The following is a 15,362-nucleotide window of genomic DNA, read 5'->3' on the forward strand; positions in this document are numbered from 1 at the left end:
GCTTTGTTTTGTAAGTTTCACTAAGCTGCCTTCACAATTTGCCACTCTTTATCTACCTTACTTTTCATCTGGTTTAATTTTATTTTTGTATGTGAAGTTTTGTGAAGATTTCACAAGTGACATATTTTTGGATGAACTGCCAAACAGTCACATCACTGTCCTGACCAAATTCAGGAGCATCTTTAATCCACAAAAGCATGTGGATGTGTGGTGCTCCTCTGGCTTGGTATTCTGTTGTACTTCTCTGAGAGGAGGAACAGTGTTATTACAAATGAAGTGTAGCATAGCAATGAAGCGATAATGGAAATATCTTGATACATTTGCAGGATCTAGAGAGCAGAGTTCTCCTGGTGTTTTTATATCTGTTTGTTTTGTTTTTGTTTGTTATGCGTAGGAAATCGTGTAAATCTTCCCATGCATATTATGCACAACTTGATGTCACAAACCAAGTGGGTGGGCCAATGTTTATTATCACACAGCGTTCATCTCCGTCCCGTCGGAACCAGCATTCTTTTGTACCATTCATGTTTGCTAAAAGATTTGTAATGCTTGACTGTAAAACCTCATCTTTTTCTTGCACCTTTTGTAGTAATTGCGTAGCTGACATATTTTGAAAATTGGTTTCTGATTTCAATGTGTGTGCAACTCCGTAGCAATGAGTTGCTAGTTCACTTTCAAAGAGAAGGTGGAATATGTATTGTCAGGACTATAGGCAGGCAGAAACATGGACAGGCTGGGCACAGGAGCTTTGTGGACACTGTTGTGGGCACTGTTGTGGTGAACCAGCTTTTCATGAAAGGTTGCAACCATACAGGAGGCTGCTTTGCCCCATGTGCAGGAAACAGAGGCTAAAGACTGCATTAGCCAGCAGCTGGCACCAAAGGACTACAATCCCCAGCATGCGAACGGCCAATTTGGGCCAATCAGGGACCAGGAGGGGCGCGGCGGCCCTATCGCACATGCGCAGAGCCCCAAGCACGGGGCTTGCGCTTCTGTCACGAAGGCCAAACTCCAAGGCGCAGGAGCGACGCAGTACCAACCACCCCCACTTTGGTCACAGAGCCCGCAAGTCAGAGCTTACATGGGTTTCCTGGACCAGAGCAGGGAAGGAGGGTTAGGGTCTCGATGGTTGGATAGGTAGGGGAAAGTTAGGTAAACGATACGGCCCTGAAGAACGCACTTGGGAACCCTCTCAGCATATACATGCCCCCAGATTGCTGCGTGCTTTTCATAGGAATTACCCTAGCAAACCTGGAACAGCTACCTTCTGTACAAGGGGGAGTACTGTCAGGACTATAGGCATGCAGAAAAATAGACAGGCTGGGCACAGGAGAGTTGTGGGCACTGTTGTGGGCACTGTTGTGGTGAACCAGCTTTTCATGAAAGGTTGCAACCATACAGAAGGCTGCTTTGCCCCATGTGCAGGAAACAGAAGCTAAAGACTGCATTAGCCAGCAGCCGGCGCCAAAGGACTACAATCCCCAGCATGCCAAGGGCCAATTCGGGCCAATCAGGGACCAGGAGGGGCGCGGCGGCCCCATCGTGCATGCGCAGAGCCCCAAGCACGGGGCTTGCGCTTGAGACTCCATGCCGAAAGGACATGCGGACCAGAGCTCCAGGAAAATCATACGCAAGGGGCCCAACCCCACCCGAGCAGCAGCCCGGCCCCTCGCCTACACGAGATAAGTACCTCTTCATGCTAAGGGCCCAAGGGGATCGAGGGGGAAGTGCAGGGGGCGACCGCTTGCCCATCCACAGCCCCTGCACTGATACGAAAAGCTAAGTGGGCATAACTTTGGTGCCCTAAGCGCCGGCGGCACAGTCCTTGGGGAATATTAACCCGTATGGGGGTGCATTGCCATTGGGGTGTTTCCGCCTCCTGGAGACCACTGGAGGCCCACGAGGCGAAAACACTGCACCGGAGAAATCTCACTAAGTTTAAAAGCACGATCGATCACGAGGGTCTGCAGGAAGACCGCTCGTGCAGAGTTGGCTATGGCAAAAACCACGTTTGCAAGGGTCTGCAGGAAGACCGCTTGTGTAGCATCTTGCATAGTACAATCCAGGCCCTTAGGGGGGCACTTTAACGTGTGTGTGTGTGTGTGCGAATGTCGCATGAGGTGAATGCTGACAAATTCAGAGGGCACGTTTTAATGCTTGTCATTTTCTTTTAGCTTGAATCTTGAAGACTACACTTCAGACGTGCTCAAGGACGCGACCGCCCTTCATGGACAGGACTCAGAAGACCAGAACTAAGTTTGCATGCTAATTCTTTGTACTGGTCTGTTGACTTAGGGTTAGTAAGGGCGTTCTTATGTGCAAATTGGCGCTTATGTAAGACTAGTAAGTAAGGGCTGAGGACACCTGAACAAAAGTGCGCAGCAATCGATCTTGCCCTAAGTATCCCCCCATTCCTACCCATAATCTCTACCTTAACCTTAATCCGGTTTACCTAACTTCCCCCTACCTATCCAACCATCGAGACCCTAACCCTCCTTCCCTGCTCTGGTCCAGGAAACCCGTGTAAGCTCTGACTTGCGGGCTCCGTGACCAAAGTGGGGGTGGTTCGTACTGCGTCACTCCTGCGCCTTGGAGTTTGGCCTTCGTGACATGTATTCAATGTTTTGTCTGAATCTGGGGTCTTCAGAATACATTTGTAAAGAGTGCTATTCTGATGCTGTTATTTGTGTGGGTCTATCATCATACCTTCCTCCTTTAACAGTAGGAAAGAGTAGAGGAATGGCACATGTGTCTGTACTTTTTTCCCACATGTCGATTGGAGATCCTTTGGATTGTCGCATTTGATACGTTTCCAGTGCATCATCTATGGTGTCTTTAGAGTGTAATGGATGAATTGTATAATGGTCTAAAATATTGGATTCTGTAGCAGGATCTAGAAGTTGAAATTGACCAGTTTGTTCTATTGGATGTTGCACTCCCAGAGTGTGCACATTCTAATGGCAAATAAACTAGTTTGCCACAAGTGCCTTTCACTAATTCAGAGGGAGGTAATTTTGCTGTTTTTGGTTGAAGGTGTATTATTGCTTGAAATGGGTGCAGTGTTTGAATTATGATGCTCTTATATAAGTTGAGTTGTTGCAGGGGTTTTGGTAGTGGGAATAATTCCAAGTTATTTGTGATAGCACGTGAAGGAGTTTGGTTGTTGCCACATTTTGCAGTGCAGTAACTGCAAGGTATTAAGGGGTCACTAATTTCGTATTTGTTTTCTGCTATAAGATAGAGAGCTAATTGGAACCATTTGGAATCTTCCTTGTCTTCTATTTTTTTTTTATTTCTACAGTTTTTGTGCTATTTTTATTTTTAAAAAAGTCCTGCAGCAACACACACACACATGGTTTGGTACTTCAGCAGATGTACTTTTAAACTTTAGTATTTCTTTTTTGTATGTGTGTAGTAGATGTTTGCCATCTGTACAGGTGGTGTTAGTTTGTTGTAAAGCTATTGCGTTTTGTAAGTGGCTTTCACTTCCAAAATATTTTCTCTGCATATGCTCTATTTCTTTGAGTAGTTGTTTGGCTGTACAATGTAGAAGATTGTTATTTAAATTGGCTAGTGCTAAAGCTTGGCATAGTACAGTTTATGGACCGCATTTCTTATAGTTTCATGATGTGCTGATATCATTTTGATATGGTGGAAGGTGTTTTTGCAAATAGGTCCAGAAATGCCGGCTAATGAATGTCCTTGTAGTCCTGTGTGTTTGCGCACAGGACAGGAGTCCATATTTTGTAGAAGTTTAATTTTGAATTTGTCTTTGCCTTTCACATACTGATTGAGGAACTGCCATAAAGATTTGAAAGATTTTTTGGCAATGTTACACATTGATGTACACAGCCATTTGTAGACTGGACGTATTGGTTCAGTGGAATGGACAGTTGATTCTGAGTTTTCTGGGGATATTTTTGTGAGCCAGCATTTCCTGTTCCATAATGGTATTATTATGTTTTTCAAACCTTCGTCCACTGCTATGTATGGCAATTGGGTTTACTTGCTTTTGTTTGTATGCTTCTTCATTGAAATATGGTTCTGTGCTCGTGGTATGACTCCATTCACCTCCACATAAGTTTGTGAAGCTATCTTTGTTGATATTCCATTCATTGAAAAGTGTTTTTTGTAGTTTAGTACTTAGATTCCTTTTGAGGAGGATTGCACTGTCTATGTGAGCTTGTGGGATTCATTTTCTACAGTAGGTTTTAAGGGTTGTGCATGATTTATCTCCTGTTTTTATAAAGTTCTGAAGGACTCTGTTGCAGAACACTTTTTGTAAAATAATTTTTGGTATGCTTACCTGCGGCTACATCAAGATTTATAGGTGCAGTGTTAGCACTAGTGGTAGATGCAGTCTTGTTAATCACTTTCGGTTTGGTTTTACATTTTGAAAGAGGAGGCAACGTTTCTGTACTGGAAGCTTGTTTTGATTCGTATAATGACTGTATTAGCTGTTTTGTTGGAACTTTTTGTACAAATTCTGCTAGAGGTGGATGCTTATTTTGGAGAGTTTTATTTTGATTGTGTTTACTTCTGCATTGCTTTTTGGTAGGCATTCTTTGGGGTCTGTTGGAGAAAAAAATAATGTGTGGGTTGGGATCTTGTGCAGTATATATGTGCTTTGTGCATGAGTGTCTGAGTGATGGTAAGGTTGTATGTAGAGGTGTGTGATTGTGCAATGGGTTGCTACAGCAGGTTGGGAAGGCTATTCTTGTATTTGTGTGTTACCATACTGGTGTTCAGATGACAATACAAAGTATGCAGCTGGTGAGGGGAAGCAATAATACTGAATCTTATGTTACAGGGTTAATACAATTGTTTGTTCTACAATACTAGAAATCTACAGTGTTTTAGTAACATTTAGAACATTATGGCAGTATTGCACTTACTTTTTTGGATGGAAAGAGGAGGTGTCTTCTGAGTTCTTGTTCGTACTTCAGATGCTGCTGCTTTTCATGAGAGTGGTCTTCACTGCAATTATGAAAGAAAGAAGTTAGTAAATACGTGTGCTAATAGCACTGTTGTTAATGTATAGATGGATTTTTTTGTTTTTGCAGTAGTAGCGCTTTCTGATAACTGGGGATAGCATGTACATGCACTTTCCTTTACCTATGTGCATTCTGTATATTTTACTTAGAATCTGTTAGTTGAACATGCTTTAGAAATTACTACAATAGTAAGCGTACAGAGCACACTTGGCTTCTTAAGGCAGTGTTATTGAATGTTAAGAGATAGAAGAAATAATCATGTTTTTCTTGCTATTTTTACAGGGTAAATGCCAGGAACTGTAGGGAAAAGCATGCAATGTATGCATTTTTGAAGGTGTGGGGAATAAAGCAGAAGGGTTTGATGGGTTCAGCAGCTTACTATGCAGATGGTGATTACCAAACTACTGGGTGATCCTGTAGTGCTTGGAGATGGGAGAGTGTGAAATAAAGTAGGGTTGTATGGAAGGATCTGGTACTTGCATTGCAGACTGAAGGGAAGGGTGGAGATGTTGTATTTCTTGCTTTACAACACTGTACATAGTTGTACATGATGTGATAGACATGACTGCACCTGTGCATAGTTGAATGCTGTTGTAAATCCTAGAACGGAATGGGCAACCAGCTGAAATTAGAGAACTGTCTAGATTGGAAGAACAGTTGTAGAGGCAGTGGTTTTGTTTCAGCTGGAAGCCTTTAAAATTATATTGGCTATCTGTGTGCATGAATAAAGATGCATGCATTCATCTGGGCTGTGTGTCGTTTTATAACACACTAGAAAACCTTCTCCTTTAATTATATTGTTATTTGTCCCATCTTTTAAAATGAAATGACATTTTGTTGGACAGCTGTGTGTGTTGTGTCTGATTACTATTATAATTATTTCTAAAGCAAGTACAAATGCTTGAATGTATGTTACATCTGCAGAATGTATAGAAAGGAAATTGTATATACATCGTATACACAATAATGCATTAAATGCTATTATGGTTGAAATGTGGATAAATAGGTGCCAGTGGTTACACAAATGATGTAATGAATGAAAAAAATCATAGTTTGCACATTACAGTTAGTAATGTTGGTAAATAGAGATTTGTAAAGTAGATAGGTTTGCAAGTGACATTTGATCATAGCAGATGGGAGAAATGACAGTAAGCTTGTTTTACAGGTTAGACAGGGTAAGTGGCATTTACTCTGTTTATATGCATTTATACAAGTGCTGTACTTGTACTGTGCAGAAAATATTCATACCTGTAGTTTGTGTTCATGCATGTGGATGGGCATGAATCTTCAAGTAGAAATGTTGGAGGGATTTGTAGCAGTTGCTGTAGGTGCTTTGTAGTCAGAGCCCAATTGTTCTAAGTGATCAATCAACAGTACATCTAAAGTGCTGAACTGTGATGATGAAGTTAGATGTAGAGTTCTTGGATGTGATTGGTGGATGGTTGTATGACTTCTTAACATTAGCCAATGAGGGAATGCAGCAAAGAGTGAAGTGGAAAGGGTAGAAGGGCTGCCCCAGTGTTACGCACTCCGCAGGCACCGCGGCTGTCTGCAGACATGGCGTGCCACATCTGGGGTTTCTCAGCAAATCCAGCATGGAAAGGGGACTGTAGGGATTATCCAATGAGGTGTTCAGGTTCTGCTTTGTATTGAGAGAGGTTGTGTGTAGTGAAGATGGCAGAGGTGGAGAAATACCTAGGGCAATATGCGACAATAGTTTTGTTTTTTGTCCTCACTACAATGTTGATAGGTGGTTAATCAACCGACACATGTTTTCTTTTATGACTAGAGCTGGCATGTTCTTTTGCAACAATGACAACATTGACTCTGGTAATGTTGATTACTTTAAAGATGGCAAGCTTTTATCTTTTATGGGAAATGCCATGCTATTTTGGAACATAAGGATTGATTTGGAGAAGCTAATGTGAAGATTTTTGGAGGAAAATAAGTTTAAAAAAAATAAAAATACAAAATAAAAGGTGTTTCTGAAGCATCCGCAAAAAAACTAAAAATGATCTTTTCTGAGCCAACCTCAAAGGGGAAATGGGGCACACAATTTACATTTTCATTCTAACAGATTTACGATTTGTCCGCGGACACCGTGGTTGTCAAGGACAACGCGTATTACACACAGGGATTTTGAGGTTGAGAGTCATGCAAATGAGTATTAGCAGAGCAAGGGATTGGTCAATAGGGTTTACTGGGTGTGATGATGTGTGAGCAGAGACTTTGTCAGAAAGTATTTTTCCTGAGAGGAGAGCAGATAGCTATGGCTGTGTGTTTCAGAAAGCAGATTGTCTGGATTTTTGTAGATTCATGGATAAATTGGTTGGAGGTGCATGCAGATCGCTGTGGAGTGGCTATACATCTTGGATTTCCTCATGTGGAAGTGCACTGGCATGGAGTGCGTGGAATGAAGTGGCTGGATTTGGTACCTCTTTGTGCTACTTTGGTGACACAGTGTCACCCTGACATTATTATTATTCATTGTGGAGGGAGCAGTTTAGGACATGTGTCTGGAATCTCTTTGCAATTTGCAATGAAAGAAAGACTTGGGAAAGTCATGGACATGTATCCAAATTCCAGAGTAATTTCTTCCATTATTGCACAGAGACAAATGTGGCTGCATTCTTCTTCATTTGGTCCAGAAATGGAGAAAGCGAGGCACAATGTTAACAAGGCTGTCTGTGCCTTTTTGAGAGATGTTGGTATGTTTTCTTTTCACAATGAAAACTTTATGTTTCGTAGTACACACATTTTTCACAGCAATGGAGTACATCTTACTTATGCTGGCAATCAGATTTTTCTGCAAAATATAGAAATTGCACTGCAATCCTTTTTGGAATTACAGCAATCCATTTTGCAGTAGGTGTTGACTATTTGAAGTTTCTGAATCACAAAAAAACACCACAAAATGGTTCTTTTCAGAGCCACCACTTCCTCCTGGAGAAAAGTGCAATGGTTCTGATAGGACAGCACCCCAAAAATGTTAAGTCTGCGGACTTCTAAAAATGCACAGGACCCTGCAGTATTTCATTGGCACTTCTATTTTTGAACTGTGAGAGGCGGCTCTGAAAAGAGCCTTTTATTTGGTTTTAGTTGTTTTATATATTTTTTGGTTTTTAAACAAGACACACAAGGAAAGGAAGGGAACGGAGTGTAAGGAAGGGACACCAACCACGGGGATAAGAAAGGACAGGTGGAGAGAGAAAGATGTAGGGTGGGCCTTAATCAGGTAGGTAGCAGTCCTTCTCATGCTCCTTGACTGCAGTCTCAAAAGCACTCCGAAGGTTCTCCCCCCTGCAGAGTACTGTGTCGCAGCACATGCACAATATTGTGACCCTCGAAATGTAAGGGTCAATAGCATCATGCATGGCATGTGAGGCAGTTGAAGGGATGTGCTGCCCCACAGGAGTGTCTCTTGTGGTGGCAGGAGCGGAAACAGAGGATGCTGCAGGGGAACTCAACCTACTACGTTTATCGTAAGGTACAACCTTACGAATAGCCCCACTGTAGAACAACTTTAGATGTCGCTTCATTGATGTAGTACCATAGCTATACAAACCTGGTTTCCCACGACTCAGCACCGTCTTGCACTGAGTGCAGATCACCTTGTTTGCACATGCTTTTGGTGCTTCATCAAGAGCGGTAAATAACCACCACACCCAAGACTCATGACGAGTGCTAGTAGCAGGGACTTCCACTACCTCATCCTCTTCATCCTCTTCATCACTCTCCTCTGCATCATCACTCCTGTTCCTCTCCTGCAGCCCCTTGGGGACATGGTGGTGGTGGAGGGGGTGGGGTGGTGCTGAAGCCGAGGCAGCCATGGTTGTCATCTGGAGGACAGCAGGCAGAAATCAGCAGCAAGGCAGTCAGTGCAGGTCAGGAGCAATGCTATCTCAGGTAGCAAGAAACACAAAGAGGAGCAGTTCTAGGGTGTGGCCTTTTATAGGGGTGCTGGGCATGCTTCGCGGACACCTGCGCTGTCCCCAAACACTTTGAACAACAACAAAAAAGAGATAAAAAAGTTCAAAATAGTATGTAGATTGCCAGGGAAATTGTCTGGGGCATGTGCTAGGGTGAGCATTTACTGGAAATACCTTGGATTGCTAAAAAAAAAAGCACTTTTTATATGTTCGGGCCCGGACAGTGTTCGAGAACAAGGACCCATGCTCATCATGGGTGCGGTCACATGATGACATCACAGACACGTTCGCGAATGGGACGGCTGTCTGTAGGACACCAAATGTACGGGGTATGTTGTATGCATGCGTGCAGGTGTTCTACAGACATTGTTCGGGTCACCGAACTAATTAAAAGTGCAACACACGTACGGTGGACAGTTACGGACAGCCGCAATGTTCGTAGGACCCAAGAGTGTGATATGCATGCACGCGGGTGTTCTGTGGACAGTGTTCAGGTCCCCGAACAAAATAAAAGTGCATCACAACTTTGCAGACAGGCAGACGTCCTATGTGTTCTATGGACATATTCATTCTGGATGCGGACAATGCAAACAGGGGGAATGTTCTTAGAACACCTTAATTTGCATAGTTACGAACATGCGTACAGCTTTGGTGTTCTGCGGACACCCCCATTTTGACTACGTACAGTGCAAACAGGTATAGTGTCCTTAGGACACCCCCATTTTGGTTAATTGCAGACATGCAGACATCTTGTGTGTCCTAAGAACACATCCATTTTGATTGCGAACAGTGCAAACAGGTATAGTGTCCTTAGGACACCCCCATTTTGGTTAATTGCAGACATGCAGTCATCTTGTGTGTCCTAAGGACACCTCCATTTTGATTGCAAACAGTGCAAACAGGTATAGTGTCCTTAGGACACCCCCATTTTGGTTAATTGCGGACATGCAGACATTTGGTGTGTCCTAAGGATAGCTCCATTTGGATTGAAAACAGTGCGAACAGGTATAGTGTCCTTACGACACCACCATTTTGGTTAATTGCGGACATCCCGGACACCCGCGCAGTCCGCAGACACCCTAACTGCCTTTTTTAAAAAAATAAGACATAGAGGAATAAATACACATTATATTTTAATATTGTATAAAAATATAAAATTTATGAAAGAGAGGGGGAAGCAGAAACTGATACAAATACAGGGGAATTAGGAGTTTGTACATGATGGATGGTAAGGGACGAAGGGATTGAAGTCTCCTCATAACGTTTTTCTTACTGGGGAGTTTTTGGGGATGGTTGGCTGGGACATGAAGAAGGGGTACAGGTACATGCAGGACAGTGAAATTGAATTTTTTATTTTATATGGTCCTCTACAACTTTTTTTAAAATAATGAAATTTGACATTAATAGATCAATGTTATGCTCCATACGTTGCAGATGATTTTCTAAGGAATCAGTTTCTGTATTATTTTTAATGTCTGTATGGTCTGTATAAAAAAAATATATGTTAAGTACACATAAAGTAATGGTTATGTATTGGTTTATTTAGAGAAGTGTAGTGTCTACAATTAGTATCACTGTTTTCACTCATTTCATCCTGAGGAAAATTTTCTTCCAGCTATTCCAAAGTACTAGACATTTCTGTGTAAAAAACAAAAAAAGAATACTTTTTGTGCCTAATATAGAAAGTTTATAAATATATAAAATAATGTAAGTTTTGCTGTTACTGCTGTGTAGGTGTGCTGTTGCTTTTTGCTGCGCAGTTTCTGTGAGGTAATTCGGTCGGAGGCATATTTATTTTGTTTTGGTATATTCCATTATGTTGCATATGCTATTTAATTGGACGGTTGATGCCTTACATATACAGTTTCCACTTCTTATTTATTATTAAATTTAATGTGTTTATGTGCTGCTTTTTGAATATGTTCAGTGTTTTTATTGAATGATACAATAATGTAAGATACCCCCTGTGTTTTTGGATAGTGTTGATGTTGACCACGGACAGGCGCATGGTCCGCGGACATCATAATCACTAGCAGGGGGTTCAGTATTTCTATGTTACATGTTTATAAACTAAGGGAATCCTAGTAAACACCTATCAAATTCATGCTATGTATATCTATATTCAGTGAAAAAACTTTGTTAAAAGGACATTATGGTTAAGTTGCGCTACTAAAAACCTATGAAAATCAGTGAAAAAACTTTGTTAAAGGGACGTTATGGTTCCAAGTAAAACTGAAAAACCCCTGAAATTCGCCTGTTATGGTAAGCTAAGCAAACATAACTCACGCCACCATCATGCACTGCTAAGACTAACACCCAGGACATCAAAGATGACATCACAAATTTCAGGGTTTTTTCGGTTTTACTTGGCTACCATAACATCCCTTTAACAAAGTTTTTCACAGAATTTCATAGGTTTTTAGTAGCGCAACTTATCCAGAACATCCCTTTAACAAAGTTGTTTTACAGAATATATATATATATATATATATATATATATATATATATATATATATATATATATATATATGTATTCAGTAAAAAAACGTTGTTAAAGGGACGTTATGGATAACTTGAGCTACTAAAAACCTATGAAATTCAGGAAAAAAACTTTGTTAATTTGTTAAAGGGACGTTATGGTTCCAAGTAAAACCAAAAACCCCCTGAAATTCACCAGTTATGGTAAGCTAAGCAACCATAACTTGTGCCACCACGGTGCACTGATAAGACTAACACCCATGACATCAAAGACGACATCACAAATTTTAATACCAAAAGAAGAAAGATAGGCTTCCAACATGATCACCTCACAGAAACTCCACAACTAAGAGCAACAGCAGATCTACAGACCAGTAAGAACACACCTTACCAGAAGCTAGTAAGTGTACTGCATTTTACTCATATATTTCTAAACTTTCTGTATTAGATACAAAAAAAGTGATATTATTGTTTTTTCTCACAGAAATGTCTAGTACTCTGAAGTGGCTAGAGGAGCATTTCCCACGTGAGGAAATGTCTGAAGATAGTGAACCTAATGGTAGACACTTTTCTATATAAACCAATTAATAAATATTATTTTATATACATTTAACATATACATTTTTTTTGTACAGACCATTCAAACATTGAAAATAGTAAACAAAAAGAAATATTGGCTAAGACTCTCCAGCACATGGAAGAAAAAATGGACCTACTCATGGAAAATTTCAACAATTTAAAAAACTTTGTGGAGGAGCACTTGAAACAAAAAACTAGATACCATTGTCCCACATGTACCTGTCCCCCCTCACCATATCCCAGTCAATTATCCCCAAACCCTCTCCTAGAACCAAAATGTTTTGATGAGATTTCCATCCCTTCTTCACCTCATATGTATCCTCTTGAAACACCCAATTCTCCTGTGTTTGTCTCAGTTTCTGCTTCACCTTCTCTGTCATAAATTTAACATCCATATATAATAAAGTAAAATTATTATATTGTGTCCGAATTCATTTCTTGTTTTTTTTTTTAAAAAGAAGTTCAAATGTCCACGGACAGCGCGGTGTCCGGAATGTCCGTGAAGAAACGAAAATGAAGGTGTCCTAAGAACACTATACCTGTCCGTACTGTTCGCTAGCAAGTTGAAACTATTCTAAGAACACACGCGGTGTCCTGACATGTTCATGAATAAACAAAATGGGGTGTCCTGAGGACGCTATGCCTGTCCGTATTGTTCGCAAGTGGATTGAAACTGTTCTAAGAACAAACGCCTGTTCATAACTGTTCGTTTCGCTTGTGTCGCACTTTTAATTAGTTTCAGGACCCGAACAGTGTCCGTAGAACACCAACGCGCATGCACAAAACAGTTCCCGTGCATTTGGTGTCCTGCGGACACCGGTTCCCTTTGCGGACATGTTCGCAAAGCTATCATGTGACCGCGCCCATGCTGAGCGTGTCTTCTGACTGCGGACACTGTTTGTGTCCCCGAACTATTTAAAACTACCTTTTCAGGCAATGCAAAATATTGTTCAATAATAAATCACCACAGCACAAGTCCCAGACAGTAATCCTGACTTTCTACATACTTTTTGAGACTTTTTGAACCTTTTTTTGGTGTTCGATCTGTCCGCGGACGAACCGCGCAGAAGCACCCCTATAAAATGCCACACCCCAGAGCTCATCCTCATTGTGTTTCTGGCTATTTTACAGAACACAGTGCCTTTCTGCAGCCAATTTTCCAGATTTATTTCTGAAACCTGATGGCATCCATGGCTGTACTAATGCCACCTGGTGATACATCTACCTCAGCACCACCCCCACCCCCTCCAATACCACCACCTCCCCAAGGGCCTGAAGAGGGGAACAGGAGTGAGGATGCAGAGGAGGATAAAGAGGATGATGAGAATGAGGTAGTGGAAGTCCCTACTACCAGCACTCGCCTTGAGTCTTGGGTGTGGCGGTTATTTACCATTCATGGTAACGGACCTAAGGCGCGTGCGAACCAAGTCACCTGCAAAGAGTGCAAAATGGTGCTAAGTCGCGTGAGGCCTGGTTCGTACAGCTTTGGTACTACTACTATGAAGTGATAACTAAGGGCGTTCCACACTGGGGTCATGTATCTTGCGAAGAGCGTAGTAGGTTGACTTCCTCTGCTACATCCTCCGTTTCCAATCCTGTCCCCACAAGGAACATGCCTGTGGGACAACGTATTCCTCCAGCTGACTCACAGGCCATTTGCAATGCTGATGACTCTTACCTTTTGAGGGTCACAGTTGTGTGTATGTACTGTGACGCAGTACTCTGCAGGGGGGAGAGACTTGGAAGTGCTTTTGAGACTCTGTTCTCACAGCACGAGAAGATCTGCTCACTACCTAAGTAAGACCCACCCTACATCTTCCTCTCTCCACCCGCCCTTTCTTTTCCCCGTGGTTGGTGTCCCACTTACCCTCATTTTCCCTCCTCTCCTAGTGTGTCGTGTGTAAAAAAACAAATAAAATATAAAAAAACAAAAATAAAAAAGGCTCTTTTCAGAGCCACCTTTCACAGTTTAAAAATAGAAGTGGAAAATTAATGGAGCACGGCCTTGTGTATTTTTTAGAAGTCTGCGGACAGTCCGCGAACATCTAAAATTTTGGGGTGCTGCCCTATCATACCCTTTACAGTTTTGTCTGGGAGGAAGTGGTGGCTCTGAAAAGAGCCTTTTGGTGGTGTTTGTTTGTGTTTGAAAAACTTGAAATGGTCAACACCCACTACAAAATGGATGCTGTAATTCCAAAAAAGGTTGCAAAGCTTTTTGTACATTTCTCAGAAAAATCTGATTGCCAGCATAAGTAAGACGGACTCCATATCTGCGAAAAATGTATGTACTACGAAACATAATATTTTCATTGTGAAAAGAGGACATGCCAACATCTCTTAGAAAGACACAAACAGCCTTATTGACATTGCGCCTTGCTTTCTCCATTTGTGGACCAAATGAAGAAGAACGCAGCCACATTTGTCTCTGCGCAATCCGAGAAAAAATTACTTGAGAGTTTGGAAACATGTCCATGACCTTCCAAAGTCCTTCTTTCATTGCAAATTGCAAAGAAATTGCAGACACATGTCCTAAACTGTTCCCTCCACAATGAAATACAATTATGTCTGGATGATGCTCTGTCTCCAAAGTAGCACAGAGAGGTAGCAAGTCCAACCACTTCATTCCATGTACTCCATGCCAGTGCACTTCCACATGTGGGAATACAAGATCTACAGCTACTCCACAGCTTTCTGAATGCACATTCAACCAATGCATCCATGAGTCTCCCAAAAGCCAAACAATCTGTTTTCAGAAACACAAAGCCATAGCTATCTGTTCTTCTCTCGGGAAAAAGAGTATCAGACAAACTCTCTCCTGACACAACACACCGACTAAACTTTACTGACCAATCCCTTGCTCTGCTCATTCTCATTTACATGCCTCCCCACTCCAAAATCCCCGGATGTAACACGCGATGTCCACGGACTACCGCCATGTACGCGGACATATTGTTACATGGACAGTCCTTCTACCATTTCCATTTCACTTTCTGTGCCATTCCCTCATTGGATATAGCTAAGCAGTCACACAACCATCCACCAATCACATCCAAGACTTCTACATCTAACTGCATCATCATAGATCAGCACTTCAAATGTACTGTTGATCACTCTGAGTACAAGTGTCATATCATTGGAAAGCACCTTCTACAAGAAATACTGTAGAAGTCTCCAAGATTTCTACTTGCAACTGCATGCATATCTATATGCATGAACACAAACTACAGGTATGCATATTTTCTGTATAGTAAATGTAAAATTCTTATACATTCATATAAACTGATTAACTGAATTTTAGCTTGTATAACCTATAAAATGAACTTACTGTCGTTTTTCCCATCTGCTATTATCAACTTTCACTTCCAAACCTATCTGCTATTTA

The sequence above is a fragment of the Ambystoma mexicanum genome, chromosome 9, assembly GCF_040938575.1.
Source record: "Ambystoma mexicanum isolate Mex_15411 chromosome 9, UKY_AmexF1_1, whole genome shotgun sequence".
Lineage (NCBI taxonomy): Eukaryota > Metazoa > Chordata > Amphibia > Caudata > Ambystomatidae > Ambystoma > Ambystoma mexicanum.